This window comes from Neolamprologus multifasciatus, chromosome 17, assembly GCF_963576455.1.
Source record: "Neolamprologus multifasciatus chromosome 17, fNeoMul1.2, whole genome shotgun sequence".
NCBI lineage: Eukaryota > Metazoa > Chordata > Actinopteri > Cichliformes > Cichlidae > Neolamprologus > Neolamprologus multifasciatus.
In genome coordinates this window covers 19600056-19606684 of record NC_140455.1, presented here as the reverse complement: position 1 = coordinate 19606684, position 6629 = coordinate 19600056, and the positions used below count along the sequence as shown (strand labels likewise).

Genomic DNA, 6629 nt, shown 5'->3' with positions numbered 1-6629 from the left:
CTCACACCGTGCCTCCATAAAATGAAGGTTATAACAGAAAATCTGTCGCTCGCTCTCCCTCTCTGTCTTTCACTCACACAGACACGCACCACCATCAATTTTGCTAAATTGCTTATGAAAAACATTGATCAGGCAGCTGTGATTGAGCAGCAATGTAAATCCAACTATTTTCACGGTTGTTGTGGTCGTGATAATTTGGTGATGCCACATCGAAAAGCCTCGGATGAGCTTTCCAAAGTTCTACAAGTTGTGCCTCCATCGCTTGTGTCCAGATCACACGCTGCACAGCCGTGCTGCTCCGTCTTTTTCACCACTGCGGTCTGTACGGTTTTCCAGAAAATTGATAGTAAACTTTGCACAATTTACTGTACTGTACTCTATATATTTTCATCTTTGACCTCAGATTACAGGAAAACTGTAAGAGGTGATGCAGATATTTCACTGGATTATGACTCTGGGTGACCCCCACTCTTCACCCTGTGATCCACAGCATAAATTACTGTACGGTTTTCCTGAAAATTGATAGTAAACTTTGCACAATTTACTGTACTGTACTCTACATATTGACATCTTTGACCTCAGATTACAGGAAAACTGTAAGAGGTGACGCAGATATCTCACTGGATTCTGACTCTGGGTGACCCCCACTCTGCACCCTGTGATCCACAGCAAAAATTACTGTACGGTTTTCCTGAAAATTGATAGTAAAATCTTCCCATTTTGCTTTACTGTACTCTACATATTGACATCTTTGACCTCAGATTACAGGAAAACTGTAAGAGGTGACGCAGATATCTCACTGGATTCTGACTCTGGGTGACCCCCACTCTGCACACTGTGATCCACAGCAAAAATTACTGTACGGTTTTCCAGAAAATTGATAGTAAACTTTGCACAATTTACTCTACTGTACTCTACATATTCTCATCTTTGACCTCAGATTACAGGAAAACTGTAAGAGGATATTTTCACTGGATTCTGAATCTAGGCCATCTCCACTCTGCACCCTGTGATACTTCTTGCAGGCCTTTCAGACTGATCTGGTAAGAGCATTTGGTAATCGGGCCTACAACAGGCCTGTCATGTTCATGTGTGATGGATCCCTGGTACTCCTCCGATCCATTTCCATGACATTCTGCAGAACAAGTCTAGAGGATCTGCTGCATAAGTACTATGTCTTACTGAGTGGCCAGCAATTCAGCATTCCCATTCTTCATCAATGTTTGAGCCATGTCATGAAAAATGCCAAGGACCTTTGTAAAAAAAAACCATTTATATCAATAATTAAAAAAGAATACAAGATTTGTAATGTAAAGGTCCTACTAACAGTGATTTCATTCATTCATTTCCCCAGCATTCCAGAGAACTACAAGCTTGGAATGCATGTGTTTTGGCTCCTTGCATGCTGTGATAACTTAAAAGACATGGATGATGTTGTCCATAGTGCAGCAATAGTGTTTTGCAGTCCTTGTAGTGAAAGGAACGTAACAAAACACTACAACAACTTGAAAATCCTTATGCAAAAACGGGGGACCCTGGATTTGGATGAAAAGACTGTGATTGCTGAAGATTACAAGGTTAGCTAAGATTTATTTTTTAAGTAACCATATTAATAACTTTTTTACTTGTGTCTGTCGCAAATGAATTAATGAATTCACATTATTTTAAAAATATATATTTTAAACCACAATAACATTTTACATAATTAATTTTTCTTTGGTTTGATAACTTGCTGAATACAGATATATATCTGTTTTACAGACTGATGTTCAGAATGCCCCCTTGAAGACCCATTTCCAGGCAATTGTTGACAATGCAACACTGGACTGTGAGGGCAAATGAAACATCTTTCATGCACCCAAATTTATTGCCGGTCTGGTAAATCACCTTCTACCACATGCAACTTTGTGGTCATCAATGATGCTCAGTACGTTTTTTTATTTGTTGTATTACTATCTTAAATTGTCAGTTATTCATTAATGTAAATGTGCTAAATGTTGAATTATCTATTTTAATTATGTTTTTGAATTGCTTGTATTCTCCTTAGGGGATCTTGGACGTCATGGTACTGGTCCTGCTTACCAGCAGCTCAGTAAACTCTATGGTGACATTCAGCAATCCAAGAACCAGGTATCATAGCGAGAAGAATAAGTGAAAAAGAAACATAAATTGTACATAAATGTACAATACATAGATACTGACTTAAACAATGTACTATTGCATTTAAGAATTTTACACAAGACAACAGAACCCAAGGAATCATGGAGAAAACCAGTGGGATTTGAAAAAATCCGTATCCAGAGAAGGAGACTGACAAGGCTTGATGACTTTGTGGAAATTTATCAAAAAATGCACGATGCCCTCCTGCTTGAATATGCAGACATGAAAAAATCAAGACAAAAGGTATGAATAACTTCCTAATAATGAAAATTGTGTTTTATACAACAAGAACAAGAAACTAAGAAAAAGTGAAAACATTTGGCTATGACTATAGAATTAACAGATGATCTTAAAAGTCTTTTTGCGTGGAAATGGAGAAATGGAAAGACAAACGCAATAAATGAAAAGGTGTGTACGTGTCACCGTTAGTGACAGAACTGCCACTGAAGAAAAAGAAAACTGAGGTAAGTTATCATGTTCCCATTATTTTCAATAATTAAACCTTGTGATGTCCTCCTGATTGCGATACTCCTTTTGTCCTCTGGGGTAAACTATAAAAAAATTATCATCCGTCCCCATGTTTCAATGTTTTATCAAACTGTATTCCAACTGATTACTTGAAATCTTTATGTGTTTTGACATTGTATTACACCTAGGCATGGGCCTTAGTGAACCCCCACTTTAATGCCAAAAAATGCATGTCCATAGGTGACATAAGTGGAGGAGGAAGCTCAGGTTTTTTGCTTTTTGCTGGTCACACCATGTACAGCTTTGTTTTCAGCAGTTGTAGGCCAAGGGCATATGAATTAAACAAGCTTTCAAGGCTGATTATTGTCTTTTGGAGACCTACTGTATTAAGCACAGCTCGTGTGCCCTGACTGCAGGCAAGCAAGTTTGCAATCATACACTAGCATGTTTTCTGTACAACTGGACCGGGCATCACATACTGCCCATGTTTTTATCTCATAGTTCCTCTGTTTACTTGGGACGTAATGTTGGACAGAGTCCTTTAAGGAGACTAGGCACTCATACACAGTCATATCAGTTCCTGTATGGTACACCAACAGCAGGACAGATGCTCACTCGTTACATACATCTCAAATCAGAACATGTTTGTCTCATTCATGACCATATTCTTTTGTATATTATATTCTATTATATAAAGTCATTCAAAAATGTTATCTGTTAACAGATAAAAGGGAAGACCACTGTTCAAACCTTTAAACAGGAACAGCACAAACAATATGATGCTCGTCAAAACCAGGCATTTTTAGAAATGTTTTTAATGTCTACATTTATGTTTTTTGTGTTATTGTCATAAATGACTCTGGAAATTGACAAGTGTCTATCTTTGAAGGATGAGAGCCAGGAACAAATAGCCGTTTGCCCAAAAATAGCAACATACATGGCTAATAAGGCATCGGTCACAGTATGGAAAAGTGATTTATGTGCCTTCAAAGTGGATGCAATTGTTAATGCTGCTAATGAAAGTCTCTCACATGGGTGGACTTGCAAAGGCACTGTCTGCTACTGGAGGACATACTATCCAAGCAGAGAGTGATCTCTTCATTGCCAAAAATGGCAAATTAAAGGCTGGACAAGTTGCAGTTACCACAGCAGGCAAACTACCTTGCATGAAGCTGATTCATTTGGTAGGCCCGTGTCTGCAGAATAACCCCACAGTGCACATGATATCCTATGCAAAGTAAATTTTAACTAAAGGTATTTTGTCTGTGAAGGTTCTCAGTCATCCAGGTCATCGTAGTCAAAGGAGCTTGCAAAGAAAAGCGTCTGGACTTCTTTAAGTTGCTTGAAGACGTTTCACCTCTCATCCGAGAAGCTTCTTGAGTTCTAAGGTCAAATGATGGGGAGTCCCAGATTTAAACATAGTGGGAGTATCCCCCCACAGAGGGACAAAAGGACCCCCTGATGATCCTCTAATCGCCTGAGCCAAGGTGTGAAACTGGGTGTGGGTCCCAATCAGAAAACCCAAACCCTGGCTGATTGGGACCCACACGTACATACTTTTAATGCTTACTTATTTTAATGTAAGGTCTTCAAGGGGGCATTCTGAACATCAGTCTGTAAAACAGATATATATATCTGTATTCAGCAAGTTATCAAACCAAAGAAAAATTAATTATGTAAAATATTATTGTGGTTTAAAATATATATTTTTAAAATAATGTGAATTCATTAATTCATTTGCGACAGACACAAGTAAAAAAGTTATTAATATGGTTACTTAAAAAATAAATCTTAGCTAACCTTGTAATCTTCAGCAATCACAGTCTTTTCATCCAAATCCAGGGTCCCCCGTTTTTGCATAAGGATTTTCAAGTTGTTGTAGTGTTTTGTTACGTTCCTTCCACTACAAGGACTGCAAAACACTATTGCTGCACTATGGACAACATCATCCATGTCTTTTAAGTTATCACAGCATGCAAGGAGCCAAAACACATGCATTCCAAGCTTGTAGTTCTCTGGAATGCTGGGAAAATGAATGAATGAAATCACTGTTAGTAGGACCTTTACATTACAAATCTTGTATTCTTTTTTAATTATTGATATAAATGGGTTTTTTTACAAAGGTCCTTGGCATTTTTCATGACATGGCTCAAACATTGATGAAGAATGGGAATGTTGAATTGCTGGCCACTCAGTAAGACATAGTACTTATGCAGCAGATCCTCTAGACTTGTTCTGCAGAATGTCATGGAAATGGATCGGAGGAGTACCAGGGATCCATCACACATGAACATGACAGGCCTGTTGTAGGCCCGATTACCAAATGCTCTTACCAGATCAGTCTGAAAGGCCTGCAAGAAGTATCACAGGGTGCAGAGTGGAGATGGCCTAGATTCAGAATCCAGTGAAAATATCCTCTTACAGTTTTCCTGTAATCTGAGGTCAAAGATGAGAATATGTAGAGTACAGTAGAGTAAATTGTGCAAAGTTTACTATCAATTTTCTGGAAAACCGTACAGTAATTTTTGCTGTGGATGACAGGGTGAAGAGTGGGGGTCACCCAGAGTCAGAATCCAGTGAGATATCTGCGTCACCTCTTACAGTTTTCCTGTAATCTGAGGTCAAAGATGAGGATATTTAGAGTACAGTACAGTAAATTGTGTTAAGTTTACTATCAATTTTCAGGAAAACTGTACAGTAATTTTTGCTGTGGATCACAGGGTGCAGAGTGGGGGTCACCCAGAGTCATAATCCAGTGAAATATCTGCGTCACCTCTTACAGTTTTCCTGTAATCTGAGGTCAAAGATGAGAATATATAGAGTACAGTAGAGTAAATTGTGCAAAGTTTACTATCAATTTTCTGGAAAACCGTACAGTAATTTTGGCTGTGAATGACAGGGTGAAGAGTGGGGGTCACCCAGAGTCATAATCCAGTGAAATATCTGCGTCACCTCTTACAGTTTTCCTGTAATCTGAGCTCAAAGATGAGGACATTAAAAGTACAGTACAGTAAATTGTGCAAAGTTTACTATCAATTTTCAGGAAAACCATACACTAATTTTTGCCGTGGATCACAGGGTGAAGAGTGGGGGTCACCCAGAGTCATAATCCAGTGAAATATCTGCTTCACCTCTTACAGTTTTCCTGTAATCTGAGCTCAAAGATGAGGACATTAAAAGTACAGTACAGTAAATTGTGCAAAGTTTACTATCAATTTTCAGGAAAACCGTACAGTGATTTGGGCTGTGGATCACAGGGTGAAGAGTGGAGATGGCCTAGAGTCAGAATCCAGTGAAATATCTGCATCACCTCTTACAGTTTTCCTGTAATCTGAGGTCAAAGATGTCAATATGTAGAGTACAGTAAAGCAAAATGGGAAGATTTTACTGTCAATTTTCTCAAAAACCGTACAGTAATTTTTGCTGTGGATGACAGGGTGAAGAGTGGGGGTCACCCAGAGTCATAATCCAGTGAAATATCTGCGTCACCTCTTACAGTTTTCCTGTAATCTGAGGTCAAAGATGAGAATATATAGAGTACAGTACAGTAAATTGTGCAAAGTTTACTATCAATTTTCAGGAAAACCATACACTAATTTTTGCTGTGGATCACAGGGTGAAGAGTGGAGATGGCCAAGATTCAGAATCCAGTGAAATATCTGTGTCACCTCTTACAGTTTTCCTGTAATCTGAGGTTAAAGATGAGGACATTAAAAGTACAGTAGAGTAAATTGTGCAAAGTTTACTATCAATTTTCTCAAAAACCGTACAGTAATTTTGGCTGTGGATGACAGGGAGAAGAGTGGGGGTCACCCAGAGTCAGAATCCAGTGAGATATCTGCGTCACCTCTTATAGTTTTCCTGTAATCTGAGGTCAAAGATGAGGACATTAAAAGTACAGTAGAGTAAATTGTGTAAGTTTTATTGTTAATTTTCTCTGAATCATACAGTAATTTGGGCTGTGGATCACAGGGGGAAAAGTGGAGATGAACCAAAACTGG

At 38.5% G+C, this 6629-nt stretch overlaps 2 long non-coding RNA genes across 3 annotated transcripts; both read left to right on the top strand.

Moving 5' to 3' along the window:
* Positions 1–1398: 1398 nt before the first annotated feature.
* On the top strand, positions 1399–2272 carry LOC146499318 (uncharacterized). The gene is made up of 4 exons (XR_014870247.1): positions 1399–1577; positions 1762–1927; positions 2048–2130; positions 2229–2272. It is a non-coding gene; the product is annotated as an uncharacterized LOC146499318 (long non-coding RNA).
* Positions 2273–4014, top strand: LOC146499317 (uncharacterized). Of its 2 annotated transcripts, none has more exons than XR_014870241.1 (4): positions 2273–2403; positions 2517–2624; positions 3353–3812; positions 3900–4014. It is a non-coding gene; the product is annotated as an uncharacterized LOC146499317 (long non-coding RNA). The 2 variants fall into 2 exon arrangements; XR_014870240.1 differs by having other exon boundaries at positions 2495–2624.
* Positions 4015–6629: the final 2615 nt, after the last annotated feature.